Consider the following 21347-nt stretch of genomic DNA (forward strand, 5'->3'; position numbering starts at 1 on the left):
TTCATACAACACACAGATGAAGAAGAGATTTGAAACATCACATCATAAAGCATCATTATAATTTTGTATGGTGCTGAAAAAGTATAAGGCACATTTTCAAAAGCTTCCTCGTGGAAGATGTTGCACATGGTTGTGATCAAGGAAGAGGGACTGAAACAGTTATAAAGGATAAAGAAAAAGAACACTGAGAATGATCAGAGGCTGATGTTGACTGTTAACAGGGTAAAATGTGGTATATCTAATTGAACGTGAGATAAGATTTATTAATATGACACGCTCAGGGAGGGGCTGCATATGTGTGGTTGCAGGTATTTATTTTAGGGTAGATTATATCACTTGTGTCCAGGAACTGAAAGGTGAAGGAAGGTGATTTTCAAACCAAACCAACCAGTCAGTCTGCTTTCAAATGTGGTGGGATCAACAGCAACTACCAAACCGTGTGTGTGTGTGTCTGTTTGTGTGTTTGGGGTGTTAAACATCCCTTAACTGCCAGACAGTTAAAAGATAAACAGAATGACATAATGTTTAGTTCTGAGGAATGACAAAATTTTAACCGCAGATTTTATTTATTTATTTTTTAAATCGCAATCATCCACAGCAATAACACGTAACTGATTTTGCTTTCATTTTATGCGCTTACAAATCCTCTTTTGTACCGTTCCTGATATAATTGCTATATATAAAAGTTCTAGCACTCAGGGTGAAAGTGTTTGGGAAAAATCTGGGAACTTGAAGGGGATTTCTGTTTAAAGATGATTCCAGGAAAGAGGAAGAGAGTAGGGAGATGATTTTTTTCAGTAATAAAACTGATTCTTTCTGGTCACCACTGTACAGTTGTGAGAATGGCATGAATATTAGTTTTCACAAAGTCTGTTTATGTGAAGAGTCAATATTTGCAGTGTTGGCCCTTCTTTTTCAAGAACAGTTGGCCCTGAGATGCTGTCAATCAACTTCTGGGCCAAATCTTGGCTGATGGCAACCCATTCTTCCATAATCAAAGTTTGGAGTTTGTCAGAATTAGTGGGTTGTTGTTTGTCCATCTGCCTCTTGAGGATTGGCCACAAGTTCTCAATTGGCTTAAGGTCTGGGGAGTTTCCTGGCTATGGACCCAAAATTTCAATGTTTTTTTTCCTGAGCTACTTAGTTATCACTTTGGCATTATGGCACGGTGCTCCATCGTGCTGAACCATTGTTCCTTACCAAACTGTTCTTGGATGGTTGGAAGAAGTTGCTGTCGGAGGATGTTTTGGTACCATTCTTTATTCATAGCTGTGTTCTTTGGCAAAATTGTGGGAAAGCGGCCCCACACATGAATAGTCCCAGGATGCTTTACTGTTGGCATGAGACAGGGCTGATGGTAGCGCTCACCTTTTTTTCCCCAGACATCCTTTTTTCCAGATGCTCCAAACATCTTTATCAGAAAAAACGACTTTACGCCTGTCCTCAGCAGTCCACTCGCTGTACTTTTTTTTACAGAATATCAGTCTGTCCCTGATGTTTTTCTTTTTGTTTGTTTGTTGAAGAGAAGTGGCTTCTTTGCTGCTCTTCTTGACACCAGGCCATCTTCCAGAAGTCTCGGCCTCACTGTGCATGCAGATGCACTCACACCTTCCTGCTGCCAGTCCTGAGCAAGCTCTGCACTGGTGGCACTCAGATCCCGCAGCTGAATCATCTTTAGGAGCCAGTCCTGGTGCTTCTTGACTTTCTTGGGCACCCTGAAGCCTTCTTCACAACAACTGAATCTTTACCCCTGAAGTTCTTGATGATCCGATAATGGTAGATTTACGTGCAATCTTAGTAGCAACAACATCCTTGCCTGTGAAGCCCTATTTATGCACCGCGATGATAGCTGCATGTGTTTCCTTGCAGATAACCATGGTTAACAGGAAGAACAATGATTTCAAACATCACCCTCCTTTTTAACACATCCACTCTGCTATTCTAACTCAGTTAGCATGACATAATCTCCAGCATGCATTCCCACAAAAGATCCACGATCTAATTATTTTGCCTTCTCAATAACTAATAATAATAGGCTTAAAGTTATGACTGTTTTCTACAACAGTATCAGAGCTGCAGCATCATCTGGTGGCAGATGGCCACGGCCACATAACATGTGACAATTTAATGACCTTGGCAATCAATTAAAATATTAACACTTAGATTCACCGAGTTGTACGTCCTGTACCTTCTAGTGACAATAACGATAATTAGTCCTCTAGTGATGGGCTAATGTATAAGGTGATCAGTTCAATTCAGTTTCATGTTCTTTGTTGGCTGCTCTACTTGTCAGCAGCCGTGCACTGATATCTAGCCCGAGAGCTAACATGGCATGGAGGAAACAATCAGCAGAGGGTCATCAGGATCCAGCTCCACGGTTGAGTGTAAAAAATGTTGACTTACTCATAAGCCCTGTACCTCACTGAAAAAGGGACCTGGAGGTATTCCTTCAACACCGGTGTCTAAATGGTCCTCGGCTATGGAGCGCTCGTTTTGTAATAAATGTAACACTAATATACAAACATGTTTATATCTGGAAGGCTTGAATCAGAGGTGTACAATGTATGATGGGGCTATGAATTATTCAGTTAATTTCTTCATCAATTAATCATCTTCTCCTCATATTACTACATAGATGCAGAAAAACACTGTAGCTGTCTCTGTGCTGCTGTGTGGTTGTGTTACTGTCCTACAGTGGACACACTGATGAGCTTTTTGGTATTAATGCTCTGCCTGTCTGCTGTGGGTTTTATGTGTGTGAGCATGTGCTTCCCACCACATACCCAGCTCTAGACAATACACATTTCTGCAGTGTTTGGCAGTTTTTTTTAGTGGACAGACACGAACACACAGGCACGCACACAAAGAGCTTTACAATATGTGTGTAAACTGACAGCAACAACCTCCCTGCGTTTGTCAGGTGTACTGTGCAAATTTTTATATGGAGTTAAAAAGTTCAAATTGTTCTCCACTTGTACTTAAATGCATTTGCACATAGAAGCATGTTCATCAGTATATCTGCGATTTATTCTGTTAATAGGCAGTTTTTTTTGTTGACCATCAACCCTAACGGAGTGAGACATTCTCTGACCATCAGCAGGTTGGATTGCCATATCTCAGCATTTTTTATTGCACTGTGGTTACTTTCCAAGTGTGTACATGAAAGGTGGAGGAAGTCCCAGAGCACAGACCAAGTTACCAATCAAAAGTGACTACAATAATAATAATAATGATAATAGTTTTTTTTTTTCATTTTTTGTTTAATAGCCAACCCAACTGAAATCATGCCTTTAAATTATGTAGATCAAATTTTAGTTGGGACATTCACTATTTGCAGCAAGATGCTTTTGGAAAATTAGCTGCACAATACACAGTTAATAAATGCTTGTTTTCTGTTGCTATATGAATGCAGTTTATTTATTTATACTAATATTTCTTTACTTTAGACTTTTCTTTGAGGAGGAATTTGAGAAGTTTGTAGTGGTGCAACTGCCCAAACTTTAAGCCACGATTGTATTTTTTATCCTAAAACTGCTGCATGAGAAGCGCTGTCACTGAACTGGTGACGTTCAGGGTGTACCCGCCTATCGCTATAATGTCAGCTGGAATAGGAGCAGATGCAGAGTGACTGGGGGAAAAGAAAATGAATACAGTAAAACAGCAGTCCGGGGTTTGCAGAGGTCTTAGATGCTGAAATTATTTACAGGGAATTTTTTTTTCTTTCCAATTTAAGTATGTTTTCCATATTTGTTGAAGAAATCTGTCAACACGACGTGTACTTATAGTCAGGTCTATTTATTTCACCAGATACCAGATGTAACGCAGAACGGGTCCTGACCCCGGGTCTGTAAGCAAAACTCTAAAGGGCCCTCCGACCTGACCAAAGAGCCATTTGCCATTGTCGCAGGGAGGACAGGTTTACTCGATCGCTCTTCCCGCAGTTTACTCTCATGGTGATTTTTCTTTTTTTCTGAAGAAAACAATATTTTTTTTCTTTTTCTCATAGAAACTGTAAACAATGATGTGGGGTCCTTGTATAATTTGTGGGCAACTTGCTTATTGATCTGACTATGCAATATTTTACCAGTCAATAGACCAACAAGCTGCCATGTTGGCCCGATAGTGGTTTACAATATTATAGAAGTCATTAATGATACAGAAAGAGTGCAATAAAGGTTTGAAGGATGCAGCTGTGTGTGTGTCTGTGTGTGTTTAATGTGTGTAGATGGATGCATAATGTGTGCCTGAGGCATGATTTATCCCCCATGACATTACCACCTTCACTTCCTATACCTCAGTGCTGTTCCTTCCCTTTCAGGAAGCGTTGGATTTCCAGGAATGTGTTGGGATGTGGGGTTAGAGGAGGCACTGTCTGCTCAGTGTTCGCGCCACACCTGAACGTAGTGACAGCTGTGACGGAAACACACACACCCTCAGATCCTCAAACACTTTTATATTTGGAGGACAGAGTAACCACAGCAGAGTGGTCTTTTGAAAGTGTCAAAAAGCACAATTTTAATTAACACATTTTAACAATTTAGGGAACCAAAAGACAGAAGTGCATGCTTTCCTTCCTTGTGATTAGATGCCTTAACATTACCCCTCACTGTGAGCTTCACCTTCAGCCGCCTCCTATTGATTTGTTCTCAGAGGACTCTGAGAGGGAGGACCAGCGGCTCATGCATATAGAATGAGGCAGTTAAAGAAGCACTTAATGGAGCATTTAATGGTTTTCTCTCTGAGAAATGAAGAGCTACAGAGACGCCAGTCGGAGAGAGTGAGGAGCTCAGGGACATCAGAAAAGAGCTCAGTGGACTGAGATGGAAAGTGCAATCTAACAGGACCGAGTCCAGGTTCTGTCAGCTTGGATCAGCGCATGGATGGGCAAGATTTTTGGAAACTGGTTTCACCTGATATATTGACAGCTCCTCAGAATATTTATCAAGTTTTTTTTAAATCATCCATCCAAAATGGTGATGTGATCCATCAGCTACTGCAACCTTCCCTTCTCTTACTCTGAAAGTTCAGCTGCTGCCAGTCTTCAGTGTCATTCAGCTGTGTTGAGTCTCTTGTCTTGTGGTCATTGTTCTCATCTGGAGAACCACTGCATGAAAGTTTAACATCCGTCTAACATCAGCCAGCAGCAAGTGCTGAGCCTTTTCTCATGCTGCTACGCTGTGTTCACAGAGTCTGCTTACATATCTTAGCATGCCTCCATACTACCACCACGAATGTAGGTTAATTCTGAGGGGAAGGATGATCTGATATCGTCGTGTTGTTCCCAGGTCATCATGAAAATCTTGTTCCAGGTTCAACATTGCAAGTGACCAATCACATTGTTGTGAAGTTATTCTTTTGCGCGCCAAGCCATTCGTGCATTTATGAAATTCCAGTGTTGCAAGGACTATATCAATTCTGCTTACCGTTTATTAAAGGGTTAGGGTCAGGGTCCGTTGATCGGCGGACAGAGGCGGTTTCTCGCAGCTTAAGTACAGTTTTTTTTTACGGCGGTTTTTCCCGAAGTCGCAAAAGTCTGACATCACAACATTTTGATTGGTCACTTGCAACTGGAACAACATTTAGTATGATGATCTGGGAACAACACCAACACGACGATATCAGATCGTGCCTGAGGGGAAACACTGTCGTGTTTACTAAGTTAAAGGAAAGACAGTGGCTTGATGCCTTGCCTGAATACGTGTGTGTGTGTTTGTGAGAGAATATTGGGCAAAAACACTGAGACATAGAAAAAAGCACTTCTATGAAAAAACAACAACTTCATTAATGGTGGAAAAAAGATTCCTGATGAAGTAATAATGTCTTAGTTACAACTAACAGCGGTTTAGGAAGGATCTCATCAGAGGAGGCCATGACATATGGAACACTTGATCCCTGAGCACACCTGACACCTACCTATGAGTAAGGATATAACTTCAGGCTGTGACATCTTTTTACACATCGAAACTGTCACACTGATGTCACATATTACATCATCTCTGAGAAATTCTGTGTAATTGTACAAAAGACAGCAAACTCAGACAAAGTTCTAAAATGAGGTCAAGCTAACATTGAAGTTAGATCTGCCCAAACTAGGGATGTTCCTGGTGACTAATTTCTTACTCCATTATGAACATTATATGTTATACTCCAGACAAATGTAGAAGTGGATAGGAAAATTGATAGATCACTTCTGGATACATCAGCTTTTTTAATATAAGATAAAGAATAGAATAAACATAATGTCTTATTATCTCTCAGGTTTGCCACCAAGGACCTACTGTTCTAGGTTACTCAATTTTACAATCTCTTTTTTCCCACCTATTTTACAAAGTTGTTTGTCTACTGTGGTAGCCGTGGCAATGTCACTATTATCAATTAATTACTCATTAATAGTGATGATAATGGTGAACTGTATGTCTGTGTTTTATTTTATTATTGTAAGTGCAGTTAATGACAAAGATGTCCAGAGGCTTGCAGACCTTGCAGAGCTGTAAGTGTCTTTGCACTAGCTTTGCTCTTAGTCAGTGGAGCAAAAGCTAACCTGAAGATGGGTGGAGTTGTGATAATGATACTGTAAGGCGGGGAAATGAGGGTGGAGATGCTGGTTTTCTCACCAGCACAGAGGAGGGAAGTAACTGCTCCCCACTACATTGTGTTCAGGAGGCAGTGCCTTGGAGCTTTTCCTGTTAAGGAAGCCCAGTATCTCCCCACCCCCTCACCACAACTGTAAAGCGTAGCTGCAGCTACAGCTGGACTTATATAATTATTACTTTATGGCTGCCTAATGCAATGCTGATTTTTTTTTTTGTTCTCCTAGTGAAGTAAAACACAGCAAACATAAATTTAACAATAACACTGGAGGGTCACATACTTGCTGGCAGCTCTGAGAGGCTATCATTGGAGCTAAATGCTAACTTCTGTAAACTAACACAGTCCTTTTGTGGCCCACATGTGCTGCGCTTCCTGTGAGCGGCCTTTTGGACATTTACTGATAACGAAATTGAAATATACTTTTTCCACTTTGTGTATGATACCTCGGCTTTGGGTGTCCATTAATATCATCGCTCTGAGGAAGAGACTAGCAATGCTTTGCTCTTTAATTTAGCATTGATTGGTTATTAAAAGGCCCTGCGACAGACTGGTTATCTGGATGATATGAGGAAAGCCTTCGATGTGCAGTTGCATTATTCAGAACACCAGTGACAGTGACTTACAATGTTGCTTAAGCAAAAGTCATTGAACTCGGTTTAGTTGAAATCATGCGATACACTGTAGCCCCTCTGTTTTAAGGTGGTCTTTGGTATCAAGGCCCTCTTGTGTTATAACATTAAGGTCAGAACTTCCCAGTCAAAGACTCTGGGAGTCTGTGACAGGTTAATATTTCACAGATCAAACAATTATTTCATTAATGGTGGGAAAATATTTTAAGTAACCATTAGTTACGGCTCTAACAGAAAGGATTAGGAAGGATCAGGAGGGCATGACTTGTGGGACACTCGATCACTGAGCATATAAGGAAAAGGTTTTTGCTTTTGATACCTGACACTTACCCGTAAGCCAGGATTTGACTTGAGGCTGTATCATCGCTTTACACATTGCTTGACACTGATGTCATACATTACATCATGTTTTAAGCATTTTTCCCCTCTTCTTCTTTCATGTTCACGTTTTGTCCTGTAGTCTACTATGTGCTTGCGATTACGGCAGTGCAGCATGTGTGTGGTCACATCTTGTGCGCCTGTGACTGAATTAGATCTTTTGAGGCTTTCTTCTATCAGTGTTTGTCATCTGCTGCTGCGCGCTGCACAGATCAGACGTGTCTCTGAAGCTGCTCTGTGGAGCTGAAAATACAAACACACTGACAGACCAAAGACCAGCCTCAGTCAGCTCATGTAAACCTGCTTCTCCTCCTTCAGCACATGGATTTATTACCTCAGGTTTGGCAGGGTTAGCTACCACCCTTCACTGATTCATGAATGGCGGTTGCAGATGTTAATGTTAACATTTAGACATGTACAGCAAAACAGAATGATTTTTTTTTTAAAGCTTTTGCTGCTCATTTAAAATCTTCCGCTAAAGAAATTCCAGAGAAGTGCAATGTACTAATGGTCCACATTTGCTGCAGGTGAAACACTGTCTTGCTGTGTGGTGTCCTGGAGTAACACTTACACCCCCACCCCAGCAGTCATGACATGGGAAGGTCCAAGGAAAATACCTAATTATTTGAACCACTCGTCTGCATCAGGACGTCCCCACCTGCATTCTTGTTGGATAGTGTGCCCCTCTGAGCGGTCTCACTAGATAACCTTGGAAGGGAACAAATTTCCTTCCTCAGGCCTTTTGCAATCTGAAGGTCACTTCCTTCTGTTCTCTGCTGCACAGTGCACCGTGTGATTACACGTATAAACTGTGTCTGTCTGTGTGTTAATTATTGTGAGCTCACTAAATCATCACTCTGCTATAGTGTCATTGTTATGCTTAGGGATACGCTCAGTTCTGGTTTTATACCAGTGGTCAGCTGAGAGAAACTGCTTCTTTTGTATTTAGTTTGTTTAGCTTCACATTGACTAATCACACCTCATCCAGCTCACTTACAGCAAGCTTTTTGTATTGAAGAGCAATAACATAACCTGACAGTTACAGATGAGCCTGGTGCCCCTATTCTTAATGGTCTCCTCTGGACCAGTTAAAGGGGGTGTCTTATATATTTTTTTGTCTTTTTTTATGTTTTCTGCTCTCACTGAGTCTGACCTTTTGGCTTACAGGATCTACTTGTACATACTCTAATCTTATTATTAGAAATGCTGACTATGTTTAATAGGACCTACAACCCTGGGGCAGCACACACATGAAGAATCAGTCAAGCGATGGTGGCATTCGTCTTCCTCCGATGGTGCCTCTGGAAGTAGACAGACGTAACCTTCATCACCAAATCCGCTGGTGCCGCACACTGGTATTGCCCATTCTTCTCTATGGATCCGAGATCTGGGTCATCCGCTACCACGACCTCAACAAGCTCGAGGTCTTCCAAATGCGTGTTTGCGTTAGATTCTCCAAGTGTCCCTCCGCGATCGTCTCAGCAACAGTGCAATACGTAGTCAATGTCACCAGGAGCCCTCAATAGAAGAGGTGATGGAAAAGCAATGATTGCAATGGTTTGACCACGTCTGCCGCATGAGCAGCTGTCGCTTGCTATATCGCCCTACTCTGCAGCAGCACCTCGCCCACTGGAGAATCAAGCATGGCATGCCCAAGAAGAGTTGGATCAAGCAAATTGAAAACAATCTTAAACAACGACGTCTAACCCTCAAGCAAGCAAAGGTCAAGTCCAGAGATTGCAAGGCCTGGAAGTGCATAGTTGACTGGGATGGAAACCCTACGGCACCCCCTGCCAACCGTCAACCAGGGACAAAAGAAGAAGAAAGATACATGCATGAACTACTTTGTTAGGTACACCTGTTCAATTCAGTGTTAATGCAAATACCTAATAAGCCAATCAGATGGTAACGTAGTTCATTTTGACATGCAGACATGGTCAAGATGACCTGCTGAAGTTCAAACAGAACAGCAGAAAGGGAGAAAAAGGTGAATTAAGTGATTTTTGAATGTGTTATGATTGGTGCAGCTGCTGGGATTTACACTAGTAAACCTTTACAGAGAAAAAAGAAGCGAAATATCCAGTGAGCAGCAGTTCTCTGAGCAAAAAATTCTTTTAGAAATGTTAAATATTGTTCTGTTAATTGTCCCTGAGGTTAAAGAGGAATGGAAAGACTGGTTCAAGCTGATAGGAAAACAACAATAAGTCAAATGACCACTCGTTACACCCAAAGTATGCAGAAGATCATCTCTGAAAACGCTCTACGCTGAAGCAGATGAGAGATTCACATCATTAATGTTCACAGTGTGTGAATGTGTATGTGAATGGGTGGATGACTGGATATGTAAGATCTGACACCTTCTGCAGTTTGTAGTCTGTTATATGGTGCCACAGTCCATATAGCACTCTAGTTTATAAAAAGAAAATTAACATATTCAGTGGAGTGGTGGCACAATGGATTGCACTGTTGCCTCACAGCAAGAAGATCCTTAGTTCAATTCCACCATCAGGCCGGGGTCTTCCTGTTTGGAGTTTGCATGTACTCCGGCTTCTTCTCACAGTCAAAAGACGTGCAGTTAGTGGGGATAGGGTTAATATAGGTGTGAATGTGAGTGCAAATGGTTGTCTCTATGTGTTAGCCCTGCGACATACTGGCAACCTGTCCAGGGTGTACCCTGCCTCTCGCCCCAAGACAGTTGGGATAGGGACCCTGAAAAAGTCATTCAGTGAAGTGTGACCTATTGTGATCCAATTAAATTTTCGTGAAATTTTAAAAATGTGTACTGCATAATAAAAAAATGAAATTGCATCCCAGCTTTAAAACAAAATGAGACCACCTTGTGTCTTTCTAAATCAGAGATGTACAGTTTTGGTCTGTCCTGACAGACGCTTTGAATAAATAAAGAGGAACTCTCTCATCCCTCCAAATGTAGGCCAGATTCACCCCCAAAACCAACACACACACACCTCTCTCTATCTCCCACTTAAATCCTCTTGGCATCATACTGTCATCCAGACACATACACACACATCCATATCAATAACCAGTTCACTGTGATGAGCGCACACACTTTCCATACCCCTCTGCTTCAGGCTTATCCTAATTCACCATGAAGCACATCCCAGCATACATAAATAAGCGTTCACATATGCTCAAACACATACGCACACACATGCATGAAATAAAATAAATCCACATCCCGTCTGATAAAGAGCTTGTAGCATTAAGTCACATAACGTAAAGTCTGCTTGGATATAAACTTGACTGTTTGGCTCTCTCACCTGTCCAAGTGTTACAGTAGGTGAGGCGTTTGTGATGTTTGTGGATGCTAGAGTTATATTAATGATTCTTTATTTCTGACTAGTGTTGTTGTTGTAATGTCTGTGGGCTTCATCTTTTCCTCGTTTGAGGTTGATGCTAAGAGAGTGTTTCATTTTTTCGCCTCTGTGCAGACTTTGACAGACAGGATTGTCGAGTTGGTGGGTTTTTTGTGGCGTGCCAGCCAATCAGTGTCTGGGCAATTAAATTATTTAGGAAAGCTTTGAATGTCTGAAGGAGGAGTTATGAAGGGTACCCCGGAGAATTAACATGCTGTACCAACTAAAAGCAGCACCTTTTCCAAGCTGAAAACGGCATCATTAAGCTAATGATGCTAACTAAGGAAATCAGTTTTCTGTGAGGGACAGAGCCCCTCCCTGGACGCTCCCTGCAGTTGTAGTATTTTGAATTTGAAGGCTTCATAACCTAACATTTCTACAATGCCAGGAATCATGTCTGTGTGTCAGTGTGCCAGGGTTTTGGTGGGAGTGGGTGCTGTTTTGTAAGCATGCCATCCCCTGCAGCCCTGCCAGTGGCCACACACACACACACACACACACACACACACACACACACACACTTGGCCTCACAGTTTAGTGATATGCCGACAGCAGAGAAAGATGTGGGTCAGTAGTGGGGGGTTTGTTGTTGCATTTGATGATGATGATGAGTGTGAGTGTGCGTGTGTATGTATATGTGTTGACAGTGTGCCTGGTGGGTTGCCAGTTTGAGGAAACTCCCCCTCACTAATCCTGTTAATGTCCCTGCCTGCCAGCTCTCTTCCCCTTCTTCCTCCATGTTCCTTTTTTCTCGCTATTTTTAAAGGTAACATTTTTTCCCCTCGCCATCTCTCACACTGTCTGAGTTCATCTTTACTGTAAAATCTCCGCTTCTATCTCTCTCCTCCCTTTTTTGTAAAACAAGTAAAACCTCTCTTTTTTTGATTGTTCGAGACTTTCAGTGTTTATCTGGGTTTTTTTTATTCTGTTCTATGTATTTTTTTTTAAGTGTAGGGTCTGTTTTTGACTTATTGAAACAAATTTGAGTGGGTTTTTGTGTCTGAAGCTTCTCCATGAAAATAATTTGCACATCTTGGCTTTCAAATGAGAAACTTTGGTAGGAAAAAATAATAATACACAATGAATGACAACTGTTGGACAGTTTGTTTCTTGAAATCAGTGAAATTTCAGCATTGGTTTGGATTTTAAAAAAAGAGTCACATACAGTGTATTTGTAATCATCACTGACTGTCACTTTTACTCCCCTGTCTGCCCTGACAATAATCACACCAACTCCCTAAATCTAAATACTAATCTGTGATTGTCAGCTGGTCACTGGGTCAGACAGACAGATCCCCCAGCTTCTCTCACACACACACACACACACACACACACACACACACACACACACACACACACACACACACACACACACACACACAAAAGCTCAGAGGCGGTACATTTTCCTACTGGTCTGTGCAAAAGAGGTGTTGTACTTAGTCCAAACTATACTGATTAAAACAGGCTAGCGTCTTGGAGTGTATATATTGCCTCGGCTTTGTGTTAACATGTGAACTTGCATAGATATGACTGAATGTGAGCATAGTAACTAGGGCTGCCACGATTAGTCGACTAGTCACGACTACGTCGACTATCAAAATCGCCGACGACTGATTTAATATTCGACGCGTCGTTTGAAGATTTGTAAGATCACAAAAGAGGCAGGAATAAGTAGTGGGACTTAAGAGTGTAATAACGGACTGAAACAGAAGATGGCAGCACTGCATGTACAAGGATGCCAGCTGCCGTTAAACCCCGAAGAAGAAGAAGTAGCTCTGTCCCAGAATTCATAGCGCAGCCCAGCTCAGTTTCCAACAATGGCGGCAGCTAGTTAGTTTTAATATTACTCTTATTATTCTTTCTGGGTCACAAAATAAACGTTTAACATATTTTCAGGCTAGAATGTAGCTGTGTAAACTTCAAATATCTGCTCAGTTTATCAAGACACCACATATTTTCAAAAGTGCTCCGACGTTTTCGGAGACGTCTGTTACCCACTAGCTCGATAGTTAGCCGGGATTCAAGGCTCACTAGAGCCCATGAGAACACTGGACTCCCGGCAAATCATTTTCAAACCCACCACCGTCTTTCGCTACTCCGGTTAAATATATATAAGTCACTTAGATAACTTAAAAATGTTATTGTTTGGCTTTTTTTTTGTATTTTATTTGTTCCTGAGTAAATCGGTTTGGCTGAGATTAAAGTTACAGTTTTTACACAGCTGAATAAACATCAAGCAGACAGCTGATTATCAGAAGTGTGAGATGCTCAAGAATATACTGCGGTGTCCTGTTATATTTTAGATAGCAAGGAGTTTATTAAACTTCACCAAAACAATCTGCAGATTTCATTAAAATTTAATAAACTATCATCTTGTCTTTATTTTTAGTTAGCACAGACCTTAAACACTTAAAGCTGTAAGCTAATGATAGTTATATAAGAGCAGATGCTGCTGGTGCAATAAGCTGTAGGTTTTACGTCCAATGGATGATGATCTGATTAGTCGACTAATCGCAAAAATAATCGGTGACTAGTCGACTATCAAAATAATCGTTTGTGGCAGCCCTAATAGTAACATAAAACTTTCCTTCTCTTTGTTGCTAAGCTGCAGTTGGGACAAACTTGCAATGTCCCTCCCTCGGTCAAAACACGGCAGGAGTTTATTAGGAATGCACCAATTGTGAGATTATAGGCCAGTAGCGATCTAAACAATAATTTGATCAATAGGGGAGGTGTCATGTTTCAGTTGTTTTATTTGGTTTTCGTTGCTTTTACACCCCCCTTTGATTTGACTATATTTAGTGTGCCAGTATCAATAGAGGGCATATGAATAGGTGCATTCATAGGATTTGGCCTCTATTTACACTAATGTGACACTGATGATATCAGACAAACAGTATCGTATATTCTGAACTCAGGATAACCGACTATGCCAAAGGTAGTACTTTGGTCTCAACAGTTAAACAGGAAGTGTCACCACCCAGTAAGTAGGGCACAGTGGTTAAAAAGACTTACTTTAAATGACTCCATTTGGTGCGCTAGAGAATCTGTAATATTACAGAACTGACAGTGGACACAGAAGGTCAAACTTGCATGTAAATGTTGCTAATTCACAAATCATTTCACTTCACTGCTCGACTATTAACATTACAACATGGACTGTGTCATATTATTTTTCTAAGGACTTAATTATGTAATACTGTGGACCCAAGTTAGGTCAGTGTGTGTGTGTGTGTGTGTGTGTGTGTGTGCTTGTTCGTACATGATAAAGCAGCAGACTTTGGGTGTTTTCCCCTGGTCCTACTTTTCCTTCCAGATAGGCAGAGAAGCGAGACGGCAAGCGCCGAAGCAGCAGGACGATGAAACATTGTCCCCCACTGTCGCATGAGTGAATTATGGCACAAAAAAATAAAACACACAGATTGTTGTTTTTAGGTCTGCTTTGTCCTTAAAAGGAATTAAGCCCTTGCCTGTGTGTATGTGCTGGTAAGCCCTTTTGCACGCTGAACATGACTGTTCTCAGAGTTGATGTGGGTAGATGTTCATTTGGACTGCTTGGGCTCTGTTATGTAACAGTCGTTTCAGTTGTTCTGGAGAACAAAACATAGAGATTCAGAGACAAATGGAGCAAGGGGAACGGGTGACCAGGCAGGAGGGGGAGTGGCATGGACCCTCAAACAAAGTCTCATTTCCTTTTTCTTTTTAATGCGTGAACACATTCTCTCAGTCACCAAATCCCTTAAGGAGGATCCAGCTGAAAAGCCAAAATTACTCTTCAGGAGATTTGTTTTCACTGTAACCTTAAGGGGACTTCTCAGTTAATTTTTAAAATGGTGGGAAGTGACAGCAGGGGACAATGATTTTATATGTGAATCTTCCATTGATTTGGTGCTGCATGTTTGTGTCCTGGGCATCATAATAGGAAATATTTATGGACTTTGGCACCACCATTGCTGTTATTTCCTTGATTTCTATTTACATAGATGAATGCAGCTTCCATAATATGTTGAAGGATGCAAACAGGAAGTTTACATCCTGTTGTTTCAGTAGGTACTGCTCGGTCTTTCCTTTTTCAGTGTTTTTGCATGCATATCATTTTAGCAGCGAGAACGTGATTTGTGTTGCAGGGTGTAAAAGTACAAGTGCAAATTCTGAGCGCACTATTAAAGAAGTGAAAAACAAAAGAAAAATGACAAAAAAGAAACTCTGTGAACCAGTAAGGTTAGTCCATTTATCTAGATGAGCAGCAGTGGAAAGTCGCAGTTCTATGCAGAGACGGCACACAGATTTGCAGACTGTTGTCTACATACTTTAGCTCAGTGAAGCTCTCTTAGGACAAGCAAGGCAAGCAGGGCTTGCATCAACTCTGCTTGCCTTTCTGTAAAGTCACAGCACACGACTGCTTTAGGTGTTTACCGTCACCAGCGGGCACTGTCAGAAATATGTGGGACAGCCACGGTTTAAAGTCGGCAGGAACAAACAGTGGTCTGGAGTCTTCAGTTCACAGGTACAAAAATCTGATATTAGATCAAACAAGCTGATTTTTTGTGTGCTGCAGCACATGAAGTGGGGCCATCATGAGCCATAGGCTTACTATCCTATCCTCATCCATACAACTGTCAGTGAAGTTGTGGTTGTGGAACTTATGCATAAACATATCCAGCCGTCATCTTGTTTGGACTTTATGCCATAGGTAAGTCACTTGAAAATGACCTTTCTGAACAGGAGATCAGGAGAAGTTTGGAAATGGATTGGATTGGTTGGAATTCAGAACAGGGGACTGATAGTGAAATGGTCAATCTCAGAAATCTATTCCCTTCTACTGATCCAGTCTAACAATCTGTACAGCACATCAATGTAAATTTAACCGAGACGTATGCTTGCACATATGGGTGCCAAGCATTGTCTGTCTGTGCTTGAAGGCTTTAAAGATGGAAACAACTATCACAAATCATGTTGGAAAGTCTGTTATTATCTACAGCTTTAATTAATTCTCAGCAGTGCATTCACAACTCGGCGGCTCAGGTCTGAAGAAGTCAGTTTTGAACTGGTCAAGCAGTCAAAACAAGTTTCAAGTTGGAATAACCTGAAAACTTTCACTGATTTGACTAAATTTTTGAATTTTTGAATGCATCACCATCTCTTTGTCTTTAGAGTAACTTAAGCCCCATCTTGCCACCTCAGGTTTCCTGCAGCACCAAACTCCAACCGCATTGTGGCCTGTGGTCATTCTACTTCTGTGAAATCATTGACCAACAGTTATGTATTCATTTACAGTTAGATTTATACTGTTTCAAATTATAGCTGTCAAGGTCACAGACTCTGAAGCAGTGTACACCAGTGTTATCCTTTTTTTAAATATATTTTATATATTTTGATGCATCCTACATTTAAAATTAAGTTTAAAACAAGGCATTACAGTAAAATACTCAAACATTTTATTTTATATTAAAGAGAAAATCGTTGTGTGATTACAAACTCGGTGAGCCACATGCCAGTATATTAGATTTTTAGTCACTCACCACTGTTTACTGCCAAGTTACTGTAGATCATTTTTAAATAAATTTAAAGAGAGAGGAATGTTCTGGTGTGTGTGTGTGTGTGTGTGTGTGTGTGTGTGTGTGTGTTTCTGCCATAGACATTTTTAAAACCAATGTGATGTTTACTGCTGGCTGTTTTTGTGAATGTGTGTGAGCGAGGTTGCGGCAGATGGACATGGGTTGAGAAATAGGTCATGCAGAATTCCTGTGGGAGGACACACACATACACACTGCATCTATGTTTAGAACTGGAAATGCTTAGACAAAAGCATGTTTTGGCCACAAGATGCACATTAACCACACACACTCAAGCACACACGCTTACAGCAGCTGCTGATGTGTACGGGATCACACACATGTATGTTTGCACAGATATGACTCTGCATTCATGCAGAAAGTTGTTGTCATGGCAACCACGGCTCCTGTCATTCCACTTCCTTCACTTTTTATTTTGTCTTTTCCTCCCACTTTACTATTTCCTGTGTTTCATTCTTGTCTTTCTTTATTTGTTTCTTCATTTCTTCTTTTCTGCTTCCTGTACCGCATTCTTAGTATGTGGTTTCGTTTTTTTTTTTCTGTTTTCCCAAGGGACTCCTGAATATATATTTTTTTTAACTTCAAAGTTTTGTTAGGAATCATCATCAGATATTTCAAGAGTCAAGCAAAGGCAGGGGAGGGATTGTCAGCAGCAGTAACTCTATTAGCTTCAGGGTTGCAGATGAAGAATTGCTAAGATTGCTTCCTTAAGGGCCATCAACACAGGAAGAAACTTGCTCTTTGCGTGCGTGTGGCTTTGTCATGGATGGGTGGTTGCTTGTTCACATTCTAGGTTCTGCTTGCTTAGATAACCCTCTGATGTATTTGCTATGTCTCATGTCAATCAGCAGCATTCTGAACTCTCAACTTTGATTCGGTTGCTTTGAAGCTGAAAAAAGGTTAACTTCTCAGTGGCTAGTTTTTGTCGCTAATATGTCAGGGAAGTTGCTGCACTATCTAGTCACTGACTATCTGTGGTCTCTGGTCACCACATTGCTGCTAGCTATAACTTAGTGTTTTCATATCTATAGTTCGTTTACTTTGGTCCAATTCAGTTGATGAATTTGTAAACTTGTAGCTTTTTCCCGTGGTTTGGTTTCTTTTGAGACAGAAAAATCCAAGCGATATCTAAGTGAACCAAAATGCATCACTACAAACCAAGTAAGAATGGTTTTGCAGTCACACATTTCAGTTTAAAGTATCTGGGGTGGAGCAACAAAGGTGCTGTGTTCTGGACCACTGGAGAATATTACGTTCATTTCACAGTGACTTGCTAACTTGTACTGTGCTGTTGCATCCAAGAATGCAAAGGATTCCTGGCTACCAGAAGGAGTTTTGCTTAAACTTGCAATATACACCTGGTAGTTGGGGTCTGATTGTATTCGGATCACCTTCAAACCATAATTGAACCACTCTGGAATTTGTTACGACCTGAACAGACACCACCACAGACACTGCATTAGCCTTATTAGCCTAAATGAACGGAACTGTTGGTATCCACCAGGACACAGGCTGGTTAGAGGTTCACATTTTTAGTCATACTGAATTTATAATTTCCACTTTATTCTAAAAGGTGGCTAAAGCTATAGTTTAGGATGAGCCTCTCTGTGATCGACAAATAACTAAGGCGTGGGAATGTGTTACATCCAGTTTCAACACAACAAGATGGTGACAACTGAAGTGATGTCATAGTTCTTACATCTATACACGGTATATGGATGTAGCAACTTCCAACATTGACCACATATCTAAAATGGTGAAATCTGTTGCTGGTGAAAGAAGACATTTTTCACATGATTTGCTTCCTATAGGGAAGGGCAGTCTTCCTCACGAACTGTCCAATAGTCAGTGGGAACAAAAATCAAAAGGGTGGTTTGTGGTTATCAAATATCAGTGTATTCGTTTCTTGGTGTTTTGGTTGGTGTCTGAGTATCTTTTCAGGGCTGCAGCAGTTGGCAGCAGCAGTTACTATAACAAAGCTGGTTTTCATCATTGTCCTCATCAGCAGTAACTCAGTCTGAGGCAGCAAGTTTTTCGCCCAGTGGCACCTTCAGCATCCTGGAGCTACTCCACCCGTCTGAGAGCCGGCTGTTTCCTTTGTAGGCAGCAAGTGATGAGAAAACCGCCAAGAAAAACCCCTTCCCCTTCCTTCCCTACAAACCAAGTGCTTCCCTTTTTGAGGACCCTCATTCACATCATGCATCAGCTGCGTACTGTACCCTCATCCATCATAGCTACCTTCTTATTAACGTAAAGCTGATTCTAACCTGAACCTTCAAACCCAGTCTTACACATCAGAGTCCTTTCATGGTCTAGTCCACTGGTGTCTGCTCTCTGAAGTTTGTGTACTTTTTTTTTTTTTTTGCTGTTATGTGTCCGTGGAAAATTCATGGGCCCATTATTACTTTACGATAACAAACACGGCATTATTATTGTTCTAACTGAATGCTTACAGCTGCTGTCCATTCCAGCTGTTACACTTGTGTTAAACATAACTCCACAGAACTTTACAAGCTCTGTTCAGCTCCAGTATACTGCTAATTGACAAAAATAGAAAGTGGGATGGAACTACTGGATAAAATCATCAAGTAAGTTTGGAATAACAACCACTCATTCAGAGTTCAGTGCAAAATATTTTCTACCTCTAGCCACAACAACCCTCCAAGTGCAGCTTTAATTGAACGTTATTTAAACACAACATCAAAATGTGAAATATTGTATTTTGTTATGTATATTCAAATTTAAGAGGTATGTGACAGTAACAAAACACTTGACAACTGAAGTGACCTTATTACTGATAGTTGACTGGGAATTGAAATGTCATTTCTGTCTGAAGATTCAACTTCCTCAAATGTTTCAATCTACATATCACCACAAATTGTTAGAAACTGTGTGAAAATGTCTTGTGTGTGTAAAAGTTTACACGAGTGAACAGTTATAGCAGTAACCACAGAGTTATTTCAGTGTTCACTCTAGCTTTTGCTCAGCTGTATAATCCCTGACTCATCTCCCCTCGTTATTATTCTGTTTTTTCTCATGACATTTTCTGTCCTCTCTCTCGCTCTCTCTCTCTCTCTCTCTCGCTCTCCTTTTCTGTGTTGTTTTCGGCAAATGTGTTGGTTCTAGTTTTGAACTCTACACCTTTTGTTCTAACGCCGCACTAAGTATCTGGTTTAAAAGTGTTGCTCTATACTAGTCTGTTGCGTTTGTGTGTGCCTGCCTGCACATTTGTGTGTGTGGTGTAAAGCCTGTCATTACTGTACTACAGGGAGGAGTTCCTGTCCAACCAAAGGATGCAGCTGCATCACATGCTCAGAGAACATTTTTACATTCGAGGTCTTCAGACAGGCGCAGCCTGACTCTGCAGAATTCAGAGTTAAACCGTCAGGAGCCAGCAGTCTTTGGTAATATGAGAAACATATTCATGCACTCTCAGCCAATACAAATGCAGCAAATCTCTGACAAGAATGGTAGCTCACAGGCAAAACATCTTTCTTATCTGCACTGGCCAGAAAAATAGTGACAGTTAAGAAAATTACGATGATGTTCATCACCTTATTTCCTGAAAATTCAGTCTCTTAAGATACAATGCATACTCATGTAAATAGCTATAAGTCTTCAACCAAAATTTTAAAAAACTGGACTCATGCAGGAGGTAGACAACAGCAAACTACGTCCACTACTTTAACACTAGAACTGTGATCTTTTTGTGTTCAAAACCTAATTTTAAAACTATAAAGCAATTGTTTTTAATGATAGCCTTAACTTGCATGCAAGTTAGACATGCAATTCACAAGCAAGAAATAGCTATCCCTCAGTCCTCCTGGATTCAAAAGGATAGTTAAAAATAAAATAAAAATACAGTATGGCAAATGTAATGCCTTGCAGAATACTGCTTGTAGAATGATAGTCTTGTGTTTGTGATCTGTCTTGTCGGTTTCGTGCTGCTGAAGTGAATATTTATTTTAGTGTCACTGCAGGAAATTGTTTAGCTAAAGTGGTTAGCCGCGGATAGTCTGTAAACTCCGGTGACCAGTTTGGTTCATGAATGACAGGCAAAACAATAACCAGATACGTGACTATTTACTTTTGGTATATGCATTTTAAAAAGCAGAAGCATTAATCAAGAACAAAGCATAGTGACAGCATAACATTACATGGCGTGGTTGAAAGTAGGGGCACAATACTGATTTATACAGAGTATGTATTACGCTACAACAAGTTGGGGTTATGGGGATGTCTACGGAACCGGCGTATAATGATGGCTAAACTGAAACACTTTACAGTGGATAATAACTCCAGAGTAGCTTATGTTGCAACCAGGCAGTAATAATGGTATTATTGTAGCTATGCTTACGGTTGGATGCATGCTTCGGCAGATAACATGCTCTGTTTTTGTTTTTGGATGATTTCAGTCAGATTTTTTGCAAACTTAGTAGTCTGCTTCCTTGAGAATTTAAGTAAATATACTACATGTAATTGCTGAGTAGCACAACTATTTGGTGTCCCTTTGGTCACATTAGTTAATGCTCTGCTCTATGTGGTGGGTAAATAAGCAGGCTAATGAATTTAAAAGTAGCTAAACTTAAACAGATGTGAACATGGTCATTCTTTAGATCTTCTTTTATTTCCTCAGTCTCCCTTCCTTCCTTCCTTCGTCCTTTCTTCCTCACCCCCGCCACTTCTCCCTCCCTCTTTGTTGTCGCACTGTATTATTGTTAGATGACAGAGCTCTGTGTTAATCAGTGGGCAAGAAAACATTCTCGTGTCTCAGCTGCTCAGCCTCCACATTCTTG

General features: G+C 40.8%; 1 protein-coding gene across 6 annotated transcripts in view; it reads left to right on the forward strand.

The window, feature by feature from the left end:
- lrch1 (leucine-rich repeats and calponin homology (CH) domain containing 1) overlaps window positions 1-21347 on the forward strand; it is a 101002-nt gene that overhangs the window by 8032 nt on the left and 71623 nt on the right. The window lies entirely within an intron of this gene.

This window comes from Aulonocara stuartgranti, assembly GCF_965226115.1.
Source record: "Aulonocara stuartgranti genome assembly, chromosome: 16".
Lineage (NCBI taxonomy): Eukaryota > Metazoa > Chordata > Actinopteri > Cichliformes > Cichlidae > Aulonocara > Aulonocara stuartgranti.